Below are 14,953 nucleotides of genomic sequence, written 5' to 3' on the forward strand. Positions count from 1 at the left end.
CACATGTACACTCTGTTTAAAAATACTTCGACAGGTGAAATTTTTGCCCTCTTTTTAATTCTGCTAGAAAACTATAATAGATAGATCGATGAAACCAATTGCAACTATTATTTATTTTCCAATATCTTTCGTTATTTATCGGTTTCGTCCACCAAAAATTAATATTTTTGGCAGCTACCGTCAAAACTCATTTTTGACAACTTTTTAAATATTGGTTCTACGGCACTGACCATAGAAATCTCATAGGTAACTAGAATGCTGCCGCCTACGGCCGAGCTTGACGCCAGTTCGCCTTGAACCTTCAGCCAATGAGAGGCCGTAGAGTGGTTCCGCCATACTATAGCGGGAGATAGGTGACGTCATTCTCTCTGGTGACATTAAATTCTTGGCAAAACCACTCTTTGAGCTCTGATAGGCTGAGATCTGGCTATCGTCTGCCACGGCGTTTGGCCCATTTGCCAGTTACACGGCAGCATTCTAGTTACCTATGAGATTTCTATGGCACTGACTCGCGCGTTTTTAAATTCACAATGGTTGGTTCATATTTAGAAAGTGGAAAAATTATCCCTCTACAACCAACGGTTGAGTAGTTATCGCGTTTACAAACTTTCGTCGCAACTAGGAAACACCTAAAATGCACCCAGCGATTATTAATAACGGAGCTTCGACAGCGATTCAACAACATTGAATATATAATTATTTAAAGGCCGGTTTAAAAAATCGAAATTTCTAGGACAACTTGGCAAGTGGTTTTAAGAATATCCTTTTTTATACGCGAAAGCTTTTAAGAAGCTATATGCGTTATAAATTGTTTTTAGTAATTGTTAACACAATTTTAAACCAGCCTTTATTTAAATATATGTTGTTGGATAGCTGTCGAAGTTGCGTTATTAATAATCGCTGGATGCATTTTAGGTGTTTCCTAGTTTCGACGAAAGTTTGTAAACGCGATAACTTCTCAACCGTTGGTTGTAGAGGGATAATTTTTCCACTTTCTAAATATGAATCAACCATTGTGAATTCAAAAACGCGCGAGCCAGTGTCGTAGAACCAATATTTAAAAAGTTGTCAAAAATGAGTTTTGACGGTACCCGCCTAAACTATTAACTTTTTGCAGACGAAACCGATAAATAACGAAAGATATTGGAAAATAAATAATAGTTGCAATTGGTTTTATCGATCTATCTATTATAGTTTTCTATCAGAATTAAAAAGGACTGCAAAAATTTCACCTGTCGAAGACTTTTTAAACAGAGTGTACGTTGTGGTTGTGACCGAATTGAATAACCCTGGTTACACGATTGGGTGCATCACGTCTAAAATTTACAGTCCATGGGTGCATACTGCATAATATAACATACTTTTCGGTAAAATCAGAGAGGCGTCTCTTCTTATTCCCGTAATGTTAAGATTTCGTACACGGTTTTTACAATCACCGTGTCGGTCTGTCTGTGACTCTGTGTGTCTGTCCTGCGAACGCGTTCGCATTTTAGGTGCAAAGCGTAATCACTGCGTACGCAGTTGCTACGATTGTCGAAGGGTTGGCAAAACCACCGTGCGACGGTGAGCGTTAACGGATTAATTTGCGGTTGGGTTTGGTTTGGATGGTTTTTTTTCGTTAACGCTCACCGTCGCGACAGTTTTAACTCAGTTTGATTGGATATTTCGTTATTGTAATGTTTATGTGTAGGGTGTGAATGTTGAGTTGGTGTTATGACGGTTGTGGGTGTTTATAGTTTGCTGTGTTTGTGTTTTGACGGTTGTGGGTGTTGAGTCTGTGGTTTTTGTGATTGTTGAGTCTGTTGTGTTTGTGTTTGTGTGGGTTGTGTTTGTACGGGCGTTTTCTATTCAACTTCTTCTTATTGATTTTTGGGACGGATCGAGTGCTGAGTGTTATGCAACCTCTCAACGTCCAATGGCAGGGTTTCCATTAATTGCTCACGGTATTCGTCTTAGTATCAATTTGCGATTTATCGAACCCAGGTCTGTTGCGTGCAAGATTTACTCTAACCACTCAGCCACCAACGCTTGTTAAGCTACGGTGTTTTTCTAAAAACAGCTTTGGCGAATGTCCTTTACGAAGTTATAACGTTAGGTACTATAATTTATTCTACATCATTTTAAATATTTATAAATTATATTAATCTTATATTTAATTAAATATTTATAAATTATATTAATCTTATATTTAATTAAATATTTATAAATTATATTAATCTTATATTTAATTAAATATTTATAAATTATATTAATCTTATATTTAATTAAATATTTATAAATTATATTAATCTTATATTTAATTAAATATTTATAAATTATATTAATCTTATATTTAATTAAATATTTACAAATTATATTAATCTTATATTTAATTAAATATTTATAAATTATATTAATCTTATATTTAATTAAATATTTATAAATTATATTAATCTTATATTTAATTAAATATTTATAAATTATATTAATCTTATATTTAATTAAATATTTATAAATTATATTAATCTTATATTTAATTAAATATTTATAAATTATATTAATCTTATATTTAATTAAATATTTATAAATTATATTAATCTTATATTTAATTAAATATTTATAAATTATATTAATCTTATATTTAATTAAATATTTATAAATTATATTAATCTTATATTTAATTAAATATTTATAAATTATATTAATCTTATATTTAATTAAATATTTATAAATTATATTAATCTTATATTTAATTAAATATTTATAAATTATATTAATCTTATATTTAATTAAATATTTATAAATTATATTAATCTTATATTTAATTAAATATTTATAAATTATATTAATCTTATATTTAATTAAATATTTATAAATTATATTAATCTTATATTTAATTAAATATTTATAAATTATATTAATCATATATTTAATTAAATATTTATAAATTATATTAATCTTATATTTAATTAAATATTTATAAATTATATTAATCTTATATTTAATTAAATATTTATAAATTATATTAATCTTATATTTAATTAAATATTTATAAATTATATTAATCTTATATTTAATTAAATATTTATAAATTATATTAATCTTATATTTAATTAAATATTTATAAATTATATTAATCTTATATTTAATTAAATATTTATAAATTATATTAATCTTATATTTAATTAAATATTTATAAATTATATTAATCTTATATTTAATTAAATATTTATAAATTATATTAATCTTATATTTAATTAAATATTTATAAATTATATTAATCTTATATTTAATTAAATATTTATAAATTATATTAATCTTATATTTAATTAAATATTTATAAATTATATTAATCTTATATTTAATTAAATATTTATAAATTATATTAATCTTATATTTAATTAAATATTTATAAATTATATTAATCTTATATTTAATTAAATATTTATAAATTATATTAATCTTATATTTAATTAAATATTTATAAATTATATTAATCTTATATTTAATTAAATATTTATAAATTATATTAATCTTATATTTAATTAAATATTTATAAATTATATTAATCTTATATTTAATTAAATATTTATAAATTATATTAATCTTATATTTAATTAAATATTTTTAAATTATATTAATCTTATATTTAATTAAATATTTATAAATTATATTAATCTTATATTTAATTAAATATTTATAAATTATATTAATCTTATATTTAATTAAATATTTATAAATTATATTAATCTTATATTTAATTAAATATTTATAAATTATATTAATCTTATATTTAATTAAATATTTATAAATTATATTAATCTTATATTTAATTAAATATTTATAAATTATATTAATCTTATATTTACTTAAATATTTATAAATTGTATTAATCTTATATTTAATTAAATATTTATAAATTATATTAATCTTATATTTAATTAAATATTTATAAATTATATTAATCTTATATTTAATTAAATATTTATAAATTATATTAATCTTATATTTAATTAAATATTTATAAATTATATTAATCTTATATTTAATTAAATATTTATAAATTATATTAATCTTATATTTAATTAAATATTTATAAATTATATTAATCTTATATTTAATTAAATATTTATAAATTATATTAATCTTATATTTAATTAAATATTTTAGTATTTTAATGTAAAATTTGATCGTGATCACGAATTGAACTCGGGTCGCATTGTTATAGCTCACCGCCGAGCCATTGACTTCCTTAGGGGGAATATTAAAGTAAAGGAACCATTATGATAATGCGGGGTTTTTTTACTAAACGGATTAATACAATATCGGTATATAATGTTTATTGAACTTTGTTTTTTAATTTTTGTGAACTTGTTAAAGTCTAAATATTTTACGTATGAAAATTTAAAGGTCAAATCTTGTTTTAGCGCAGTCAGCAGATAAAATGGTTAAAGGGTAGAGCCCATTAGTTTTTTGTAATTTATTTAGTTTTTTCAGTATTTTTTATCTATTGCGTGTGTGTTTAGCGTATTAGTTTTCAAGGGTAATAGTTCATTTATGAAGAAAATATCGAGTTGTTTACATAGTGGTCTGGGTTTTTAACTGGGTCGTCATTAGTTCGTAATTTATTTTAAACGTTTTCTCGACTGATTAGGATGTTTAATGCAGTTCATCAATTGGGTTCGTTGGTTTAATTTATAAAGAGCCCTAACTATTCCATCTACGGTCATTTATTGATATACGAGCTATCGTTTAGTCAAGGGGCTTTCTGTGCTTGCGGTATGTGTCACAACGTCAACTGGAAGTCTACGAGTCGTCCATTACCAGATGTTGAATATAGCTATTCTACGGTATCTTCATCAAGGGCGAGTGTTGAAATAAAATGAGCGTTAAAGATGCGGCAAGTATTTCGTAAGCGAGAAAAATACAAATACCCTCTGTAGATTTTTCTTTAATTAAAATTTGCTTCGTATTATATTTAAATAATAAACTTGTTCTGTAAATAGGGTTAAATTCAATTGTGCATTGTTTTAGTACGTCTAACTCGCTGTTGTAACTACTTAATTTATATTATTCTGAATAAATTAAACTCGGTTGTTTCGTCTCAATTATTTTAATTAAAATAAAAAATTTATACCGGGCGGGATTGAACCGGGATTACGTTTTTAGTAAATAACTCTGAATTGCAGAGATATCTTTAAGGGTCATCTCGAGAAATTAATACCACTAGGGACAATTCTTCCGAGGAGAGGTATATTTTGGCTTGCCAACTTGTTAGTTCCACATCGATATATATATATCGAAATGGGACTATTGCTATGGACGGAATGTCGTTAAGTATTTGTTAGTTTGTTTGACGTGGAAAAGCGACGACACGGTAGATAGAGCTGCCACGCCTTTCTCTTCGAAATTCGTGCTTGAACTTTAAGCCTTGGAAACACTTCTATAGTTTTTATAGTTGATCCAGAGATTTCCCGCCCCCTTACGCGTGCCGTTAATTTCCGCCCCCTCCAACCAACCCCCCTTAAAGGGAGTGGGACCGAAAAAAAGTTGGTCTCATTCGATAGAGATCTTTGACGCGCACGCAGTGCCGTTAATTTACGCCCCCGCCGACCAACCCCCTTAAAGGGAGAGTAAACGGAAAAAAAGGTGGTCTCATTCGATAGAACAATAAAAGTAAAAGATTGGAATCGTCTACGCTCGCGTCTGCGTGATTCATGAAAGAGTGAGACCAAAAAATCCAAAGCAGTCAAACTTAGGGCCTGTTGCAAAAGTCTGCTTTGCTAGAATCGCACATGTTAAAATCAATGGGCTAGCACTTTGGCTAGGGCTTTTGCAACAGGCCCTTAAGCTGCAAAGTATGCGACCATGGGCACAGAATCTCCGTCTTGCCATATGTACATAAATACATTCTTGCAATAATATGATTCACGCAGTTGTTAATAATCCATGTTAAATATCTGCTCTAAGAAAATACCCATTTAATCACCGAGATAATATAAAATCACATGGTCTCAACAGCTTTTGTATCGGTTTGACCACCCGGGTATCCTGAGGGTGGGCGGTGGCCACTCTTTAACATAGGATGGTAACTTATGTATCAAACGATAGGAAATCACATGGCCTCAACAGCTTTTGTATTGGTTTGCCCACCCGGATATCCTGAGGGTGGGCGGTGGCCACTCTTTAACATAGGATGGTAAATTATACATAGAGGTCGGGGATGGTTAACTTTTATTCAATAGATAAAGCTCTCAAAATTATTCGTAAAACGTTTTGATCAAGTAATTTATATTTCTGTATTATCCGATTAATTTTTTGATAAATTTGTAAAACTAATCGGGAAAACGACGTTTTTTTCGATAAAAAGTTAAAATTTTACGAATAATACATATTTTTTAACCATTTTCCGAAATATTAACCGGTAAATTTCTTTGTTTAAATTTGTTTCCCAAAAAAATCAATTTAATCATGGATAATGATTAACCGTTACCGACCTCTAATTATACATCTATCGATAGGAAATCACACGGCCTCAACAGCTTTTGTATTGCTTTGCCCACCCGCGTATCCTGAGGGTGGGCGATGACCATTCTTTAACATAGGATGGTAAATTATATATGTAACGATAGGAAATCACACGGCCTCAACGGCTTTTGTATTGCTTTGCCCACCCGCGTATCATGAGGTTGGGTGGCGCCCAAGTTTTAATCCTTCAACTTAGGATGGAATTTTATATATCTAACGATAGGAAATCACATGGCCTCAATATCTTTTGTATTGGTTTGCCCACCCGTGTATCCGGAGGGTGGGCGGTGTCCACTCTTTAACATATGATGGTAAATTATATATCAAACAATAGGAAATCACATGGGCTCAACAGTTTTTATATTAGTTTGCCCACCCCGGTCTCCTGATGGTATGCGGCATTCACCCGACAACTTTTATATTAGTTTGCCTACCTGTGTCTACTAAGGGTGTATGGGTTTGCACACCCGAATACGCCGATGTGGAACTAATATTACGGCCTGGGCCGACTTGTTGGACTATACGGTAATGGAAGAGAAGTTCAGGATCCCTATACGCTATGTCGCTTGTGGTAACTTTTCATAGTATTGAAACATTTCCTATCATTTAAGATGTTGAATTATAACTTAATTTTGTCGGAGCGCTGTGGGCTACCCCGGATTTTTTCTCAAATTGTACCGCACCAAATATTTTACTTCCGCCGCCACTGGTTCTCGGACTAAAAGTGTACTCTTTTTACTCTAAAACGTAATTATTCGCCTGTTCCGGGAAAGAGTTTTACTCTGCCCCATTTAAATGGAGTAAACTGATAAATTTATCTGCTTATCCAGAATATATCTGCTTTCGCCGACTCGAACTTTTCGCTACCATAGTAAAATTACTTCAATAGGTGGCTACTTTTCGTTTGTTTTGGAACACCTATTAATATTAATAATAATAATACGTATTATTTATCGTTTAGATTTACAATAATTATGTGCATGTTCTGGTGGATATAACATCAGGCGCCAATATTTAGAAAGTTAGAATACATTGCCCGTTCTATAAGTCAACCTAACACTAAAGACATAGTATAGGACAGGCTATAGTATAACAGTCGGTCAAATGCGCGGGGTCTGCGGGGGCGCTATTTACGCCACTGTCTAGATCGAGTTTTAGAAGGCCCAGCTTGGTTAGAAAGAACGGGGCTGGGGGCGCCGGTCGGCCAAATGAGCAGTCGGCCAAATGAGCAGTCGGCCAAATGAGCAGTCGGTCACATGAGCAGTCGGCCAAATGGGCATTCGGACATATGAGCAGTCGGTCAACTGAAAAGTCGGTAAAATGAAAAGTCGGCCAAATGCACCCCACCCTTACTGGCGAGACAGCTTTAAGCATGGATACAGCCAACTTTGATCACGCGCTGTTCGCGCTACAGCGACTGTTATATTCTAACTTATTCTAATTGAAGATGCTTAAGTTGGGAATATAAAGATAGTTTAATACTGGAAATGATATGACTAACAGTACCCTCTCTTTAGTTTTAAAATACAATTGGTTCTGGCTCATTACAAATTCAGCTTGCGTGGAGGATGTCTGTTTCGTTTTGGGAGTTCTCGAGTTTGAGGTGTGTTAGGACAAAACTTTTCCATTGATGATGCATCTTCTCGGGTATTTTCATGTGGAAGGAAATCCAATCGTTGCTGGATGGTTGATGATGCCTGGGCTCTTCTCTGTAATGCTGGAATTGAATGCGCTGTAGGAGTTTTGGCCTGAGTGATGATTTGGCTTGCTGGCTGGCTGTTATGTTCCTCTGCCGGATGGATCTCGTCTTGCACGTTGTTGTGCGGAGGCATTCCAGTTATGAGTATGGACTAGAAGGTCTGATTGCATCAAGCTGTCCTTTGCTTATTGGAAGGCCGAGTCTTGCTCTTGTCCCCATTCCCACTTAGCGGATTTCTGAAGAAGGTTGTAGAGCGGTGCTAGGCGTGTAGCATTGTTTGGAAGAAATCTTGCATAGTAATTTAGAAGTCCTAAGAAAGATCGGAGGGTTTCGACGTTGTTTGAAGTGGAGGCCTTCTTTATGGCGTCCAATTTCGTTGTACAAATTGTATTTTAAAACTAAAGAGAGGGTACTGTTGTATATGTAAAAATACCATAAAAAGCATGCAATTGGTGGCGCTCCGATAAACCCGAAGAGGGGGGGGGGTAGAAAAGGAATGGCTTAAGAGCAAGGGGATTTCACAGCACTTCTCATCCAGCCTCCAATGTAACCACTTGTGTAATTATCTTAGTCATATCATTTCCGGTATCACCCAACGGGGACGCATCTCTGTAACTCGTTTTTGAAGAGAAAGTCGAAACGCGAAGAGAGAGCAAGCGGGCGATCTGACCAGTGACGTCACAACATTTTAGGGGTGACTGCGTTTGTCTCTTTCTAAGTCTAAAGTTCTAAAGTTTTTATAAAGGGAATACAGTAGGCCCTAACATAGCCCTAGATAGTGATACAGTTCACGTGTGAATTTAGCCCGATTTGGGAGACATTTAAGGAAGTCCGGGAGGGAATTCCAATCGCGGACCGAGGAGGGAGTAAACGAGGTCCGTCGTAGCTGGGTCCTCATGAAGGGGAGGACGTAAGTAGCGCTGCACTTTGAACCGCGAGGGGGCTGCGACCAAGACGAGATAGCGCAAGATATTGGCGAGAGTGCACGGTTCGCCTTATGAATGGCCGAATTAATTGTGACGAGTCGCTTGGGACGTCGGCGTTGTTGAAGTTTAGGCCATTACACGTTGGGCAGCACACGGGTGATGCTAATATCACACGAGAAGCCGATTGAATTGGCGAAGCGAACAGCTTTACGTTGCACCATTTCCAACTTATGCTAACCCGCCTCCGTGTGCGGCGACCAGACTGCCGAGCAGTATTCCAGGATTGGCAAGACATACGTTTTGACAGCAGATGCCTTCGTGGTGAAGGAGCAACCATAAAGTTTTCTGCGGAGAAGGCCGAGCGCTCGATAAGCCTGCGAGACGACCCTGGAGATATGAGTGTCCCATGAGAGAGTCGAGGTGAGTGTGACCCCCAACTACTTGAACTCAGGGACGTGATCAATTGGGGATCGAACTATCTGATACCCATATATGAAGGGGGTTATTCCAGGCCGATGAAGTTTTTAATGCAATAATTTTTAAATAAAACCTTTATTTCAATGCCACAATTTGGGTATGGAACAAAATATAAATATTAAAATCTTTAAAACAATAGTCATGTGACTTCAGATTATGATATTTATCTACCCCCAATTCCGCTAGGCACTAATGGGGGTACCACCAATTATACAACTTTTTAATATGAATCATCACGCATCCCACTTTTTACCTCTCCGAGTCTGTTGTGTCTCTGTGTGTGTGTGTGTCTGTCCTGCGAACGCGTTCGCATTTTCGGTGCAAAGCGTAATCACTGCGTACGCAGTTTCCCGAATTCACTTGGCTCGGAATGAGGGAAAAGGTTTTTACAAAAACATCTCTCTTCGTCATTGGTCGTAGTATAATAGTTTCTTCGGCTGCTTAAATGTTTTCTCGACTGATTAAGATGTTTAATTTGAAATAAAATGAGCGTTAAAGATGCGGCAAGTATTTCGTAAGCGAGAAAAATACAAATACCCTCTATAGATATTTATTTCATTAAAATTGGCTTCGTATTATATTTAACTGATAAACTTGTACCGTAAATAGGGTTAAATTCAATTGTGCATTGTTTTAGTACGTCTAACTCGCTGTTGTAACTACTTAATTTATATTATTCTGAATAAATTAAACTCTGTTGTTTCGTCTCAATTATTTTAATTAAAATAAAATTTTTATACCGGGCGGGATTGAACCGGGATTACATTTTTAGTAAATAACTCGGAATTGCGGATATATATCTTTAAGAGTCATCTCGAAAAATTAATACCGCTAGGGACAAGGCTTCCGAGGAGAGGTATATTTTTTCTTGCCCACTTGTTAAAGTTTACATTTTTTACGTATGAAAATTTAAAGGTCAAATCTTGTTTTAGCGCAGTCAGTAGATAAGATGGTTAAAGGGTAGAACCCGTTAAATTTTTGTAATTTATTTAGTTTTTTCAGTCGTATATTTTTATCTATTGTGTGTTTAGCGTAATTGTTCGTTTATGAAGAAAATATCGAGTTGTATACATCGTGCGCTTACACTTATGTTGGACTGGTTTTTAACTGGGTCGTCATTACTTCGTAATTTACTTTAAACGTTTTCTCGATTGATTAAGATGTTTAATGCAGTTTATCAATTGGGTGCGTTTGTTTTTATTTATAAAGAGCCCTAACTATTCCGTCTACGGTCATTTATTGATATACGAGCTGTCGTTTAGTCAAGTGGCTTTCTGTGCTTTGTGAGTGGTAAGTTTTTCGCTTCTTGTTAATACATTTTTTATTGGTGTGGATACTTGGACATCTACGATTCCTAATGCAGTCATTGATTTCCTGGGTGTGCGAGTCATTATATGATATTGGAAATTGAATGGTATTGGTCCTTTTCATGCGGTATGTGTCACAACGTCAACTGGAAGTCTACGAGTCGCCCATTACCAGATGTCGAATATAGATATTCTAGGGTATCTTCATCAAGGGCGAGTGTTGAAATAAAATGAGCGTTAAAGATGTATTTTTTTATCTATTGCGTGTGTGTTTAGCGTATTAGTTTTCAAGGGTAATAGTTCATTTATGAAGAAAATATCGAGTTGTTTACATAGTGGTCTGGGTTTTTAACTGGGTCGTCATTAGTTCGTAATTTATTTTAAACGTTTTCTCGACTGATTAAGATGTTTAATGCAGTTCATCAATTGGGTTCGTTGGTTTAATTTATAAAGAGCCCTAACTATTCCATCTACGGTCATTTATTGATATACGAGCTATCGTTTAGTCAAGGGGCTTTATGTGCTTGCGGTATGTGTCACAACGTCAACTGGAAGTCTACGAGTCGTCCATTACCAGATGTTGGATATAGCTATTCTACGGTATCTTCATCAAGGGCGAGTGTTGAAATAAAATGAGCGTTAAAGATGCGGCAAGTATTTCGTAAGCGAGAAAAATACAAATACCCTCTGTAGATATTTATTTCATTAAAATTTGCTTCGTATTATATTTAACTGATAAACTTGTTCTGTAAATAGGGTTAAATTCAATTGTGCATTGTTTTAGTACGTCTAACTCGCTGTTGTAACTACTTAATTTATATTATTCTGAATAAATTAAAATTGGTTGTTTCGTCTCAATTATTTTATTTAAAATAAAATTTTTATACCGGGCGGGATTGAATATCTTTAGGGGGCGTCTCGAGAAATTAATACCACTTGGGACAATTCTTCCGAGGAGAGGTATATTTTGGCTTGCCAACTTGTTTCTTTTAAATAAAAGATTAAAATAACGGCACAAAACATTTATTAAATCCTGTAAAAAAGGGTAAAAAGTTAAAATAAAATAAAACGGCAAGTATAAATAAAATCGATAAAAATAACCAGCAATTAACCCAGACAAATGTCCTCGAAGTTGCTGGTTATAAAGCGCATGATTTTCTCGAATACAATCATCTTTTCTGCAAGCTTCATACCTCCAAGGTTGCCTCTAGGGACCAGATCGAGAGTGAGAGGACAATTAACTAAGTAGTGCTCAGAATCGCCTGTGTCTGACCGACAAACACAGGCAGGACTGAGCACATGTCCTAAACTATGCAAGTAGTTAGGAAACTTGCCGTGACCACTGAGAACTTGCGTTGAGAAGTGCTTAGGGTTGATCGCATTGTCGCCCATGTTAGGAATAAAATTCCTTGTTACATTGCCTTTATTACTGTCGCTCCAACTACTCTGCCAATGCCTCTTGGTAATGCCCCTCAAAATAATTTTATTGCTACCCTTATCCGGTTTAATAGAATGGATCACCTGATTCGTTAATGCGCTCTTGGCTAGCGCATCCGCTCTCTCGTTACCTAGAATACCACTGTGTGCTTTAACCCAGTTAAGGGTGATTCTAGCGGCATTCTCCGATAGCGAACCATCGGAGAAGATCTCTAAACCGGCATTAGTGGGAACTTGGGAAGAGCGTCTCCGCTAGAAATCTCTACACAAGAGGCCGGGTGCTTCCCCCAAGGGTCACCCGGGTAAAGAAAATTTCCACCCATGACATTGTAATCACAGTGTTTGGCACCCATCTGTTGGTAAAAAGACCTAAAGATGGTTGCTTCCTAACTTACAATGTTTTCTATCGGGGTTAAGTTGGTAATTACCAATAACGCATCGGTAGATATTGTACGATACGCACAGCAAACTCTAAGAGCTGCTATTTGTTGGATTGACCTGAGCTTTCGAACCATTAAAGAGTTCTCTGTCTCGCGCAGAACTTCAATTTATAAATTGAACTCCATTTATTGAGAGTTTCCAGATCTTCGTTACCGAGGACCTCAAGGCCACGCCTCGAGGAACTCCAGACCATCGCCTGTAGGTCATCTTCAAAGGCCTGAATAGCACTCACAGCCAGGTAAACCCGACTTAGATCGCCATCCACGAGTAAATTGAAGAGTAGAGGCGCACTACAAGAACCCTGCGGACACCCCTTGGTAAGTGATTTACTAAGAACACTACCGCCTACATCAATCGAAGCAATTCTGTTGCTTTGAAAACTTTTGTATAAATAATACAAGTTTCTTGGGCAAGCACCTTGCTGGAGTCTTGAAAGGACCCCCGGAACCCAGACATGGTCAAAGGCCCCCTCTATGTCAAGGGAGATTAGACTAGTGCGCAGACCACTCTCTTTGTTGTGTTTGACGCCTTCGACGATGTTATATAAAGCATGCGTCGTAGAGCGGCCATGCTTGAACCCATATTGGGCTGAGTTCATTAGACCTCTCATATGAAGATAGTAGTACAGTCTTCTTGATAAGAGTTTGTCAAGAACCTTACCCACTACCGATAATAGAGAGATCGGACGGTATGATCGACCATTCCGACTATCTCTCCCCTCCTTATAAATCAATGAAATCCTAGCCACTTTCCAAGGGACGAAAACCAAGGGACAGACCAAGAACCTAATCTTAAAAAATTCGATAGTAATGCCATCGAAACCCTGAGCTTTGCCCCTTTTGAAGGAATCAATGACATTTAGTACTTCACCTTCTTTAAAATCTACGTCGTCTGACTCGACGTACGGAGCTTCGACTGACTCTCTGATTTCCTTGTGTACTTCAAGGTCATCTTCATGCGAGTCGTCTAAAAAAAGATAATTAAGAATAGTCTCATATGTTTCGGTGAGTCCCTCTGTCGGCGTGCCATCCTCTCGTTCCACACATTCATTATCTTTATTTGTATACCCCCGTACCGTAATTTATCACATACCGGGGGTGACATAAGTATATGTATTTGTACCCCGCTGCTCCGCCTTAAGCACTACAGCGGCCACCTTAAACAACCAGCCCTGGACAAAAGTGCGCTTTGCGAAACAACGTTCGGCCAGTGAGACAGCCATTTTGACCGCCTCACATATAGCAAACAAACGCCCTCATCACGGCCCAACAAAAGGCGACACCATGGGCTGCCCGAGACCCACCCTCGCACAGCTGAGGACTAGAGTGGCTTCCTCTTCCACTGCAAACTACCCTCCTTAGTAGGTCACAGAATGACGAGTGTGGAACACCCATGAGGTTCCAGTGACCCAGCGCCCCGATCACATGACCTTGAGAGCCGGGTATGGAGCCCCCCACAGGCTCCAGTGACCCCATCACACCACTAGATAGGAACAGTGACAGCATTTTTACGTTTGGCCTTGCCGGTTCCCAATTTATAAGGAAGAGAGTAGGGATCCTCCCCTTACCCAGAAAAGCAAAAGTCCCGCCAAGACTCCAGCTTAGAGGAACTGATGAGGCTTTTGTACTTTCTTTGGAGAATCAAGAATTCATGTTTGTAGCGTTCCATCACCAAGGGATCCCTAGCCACCTGCATACGTTTTCGCGCTCTGCGTACTAAATTTCGCTTTTTACCAAGACCCTTGTTCCACCAGGGAGCCGAGTTATATGTGTTGGCATTGGCACTACGCTTCCTGTTAACCTCACTTGCATCTTTGAAAATATCCTCAATAGAGGACGCAACATCATCGATCTGATCACTAGAGACAAGTGTTACCTCACAAAGAGCCTCCAAAGGCTAAACGATCTGGTCGCGAAAACGATCCAAATCCAGATCCTTTAAGTTAGCGTACCTTTCACCATGGACAATGTCCGTAACGGATATATTAATGAAGATAAAATTATGGTCACTGTTGGTGATGTCATCAGACACTTCCCAACCAGTGACCATATTAAAAATATTCATAGTTGTCAGCGTCAAATCAATCCAACTATTTCCGTTGGTGCTTGAAAAGGTGGGATCTGAATCAAGATCATTCAGCACGACCAGATCCAGACAAA

This window comes from Leiobunum rupestre, chromosome 6 (genome assembly GCF_980474605.1).
Source record: "Leiobunum rupestre chromosome 6, qqLeiRupe1.1.hap1, whole genome shotgun sequence".
Lineage (NCBI taxonomy): Eukaryota > Metazoa > Arthropoda > Arachnida > Opiliones > Sclerosomatidae > Leiobunum > Leiobunum rupestre.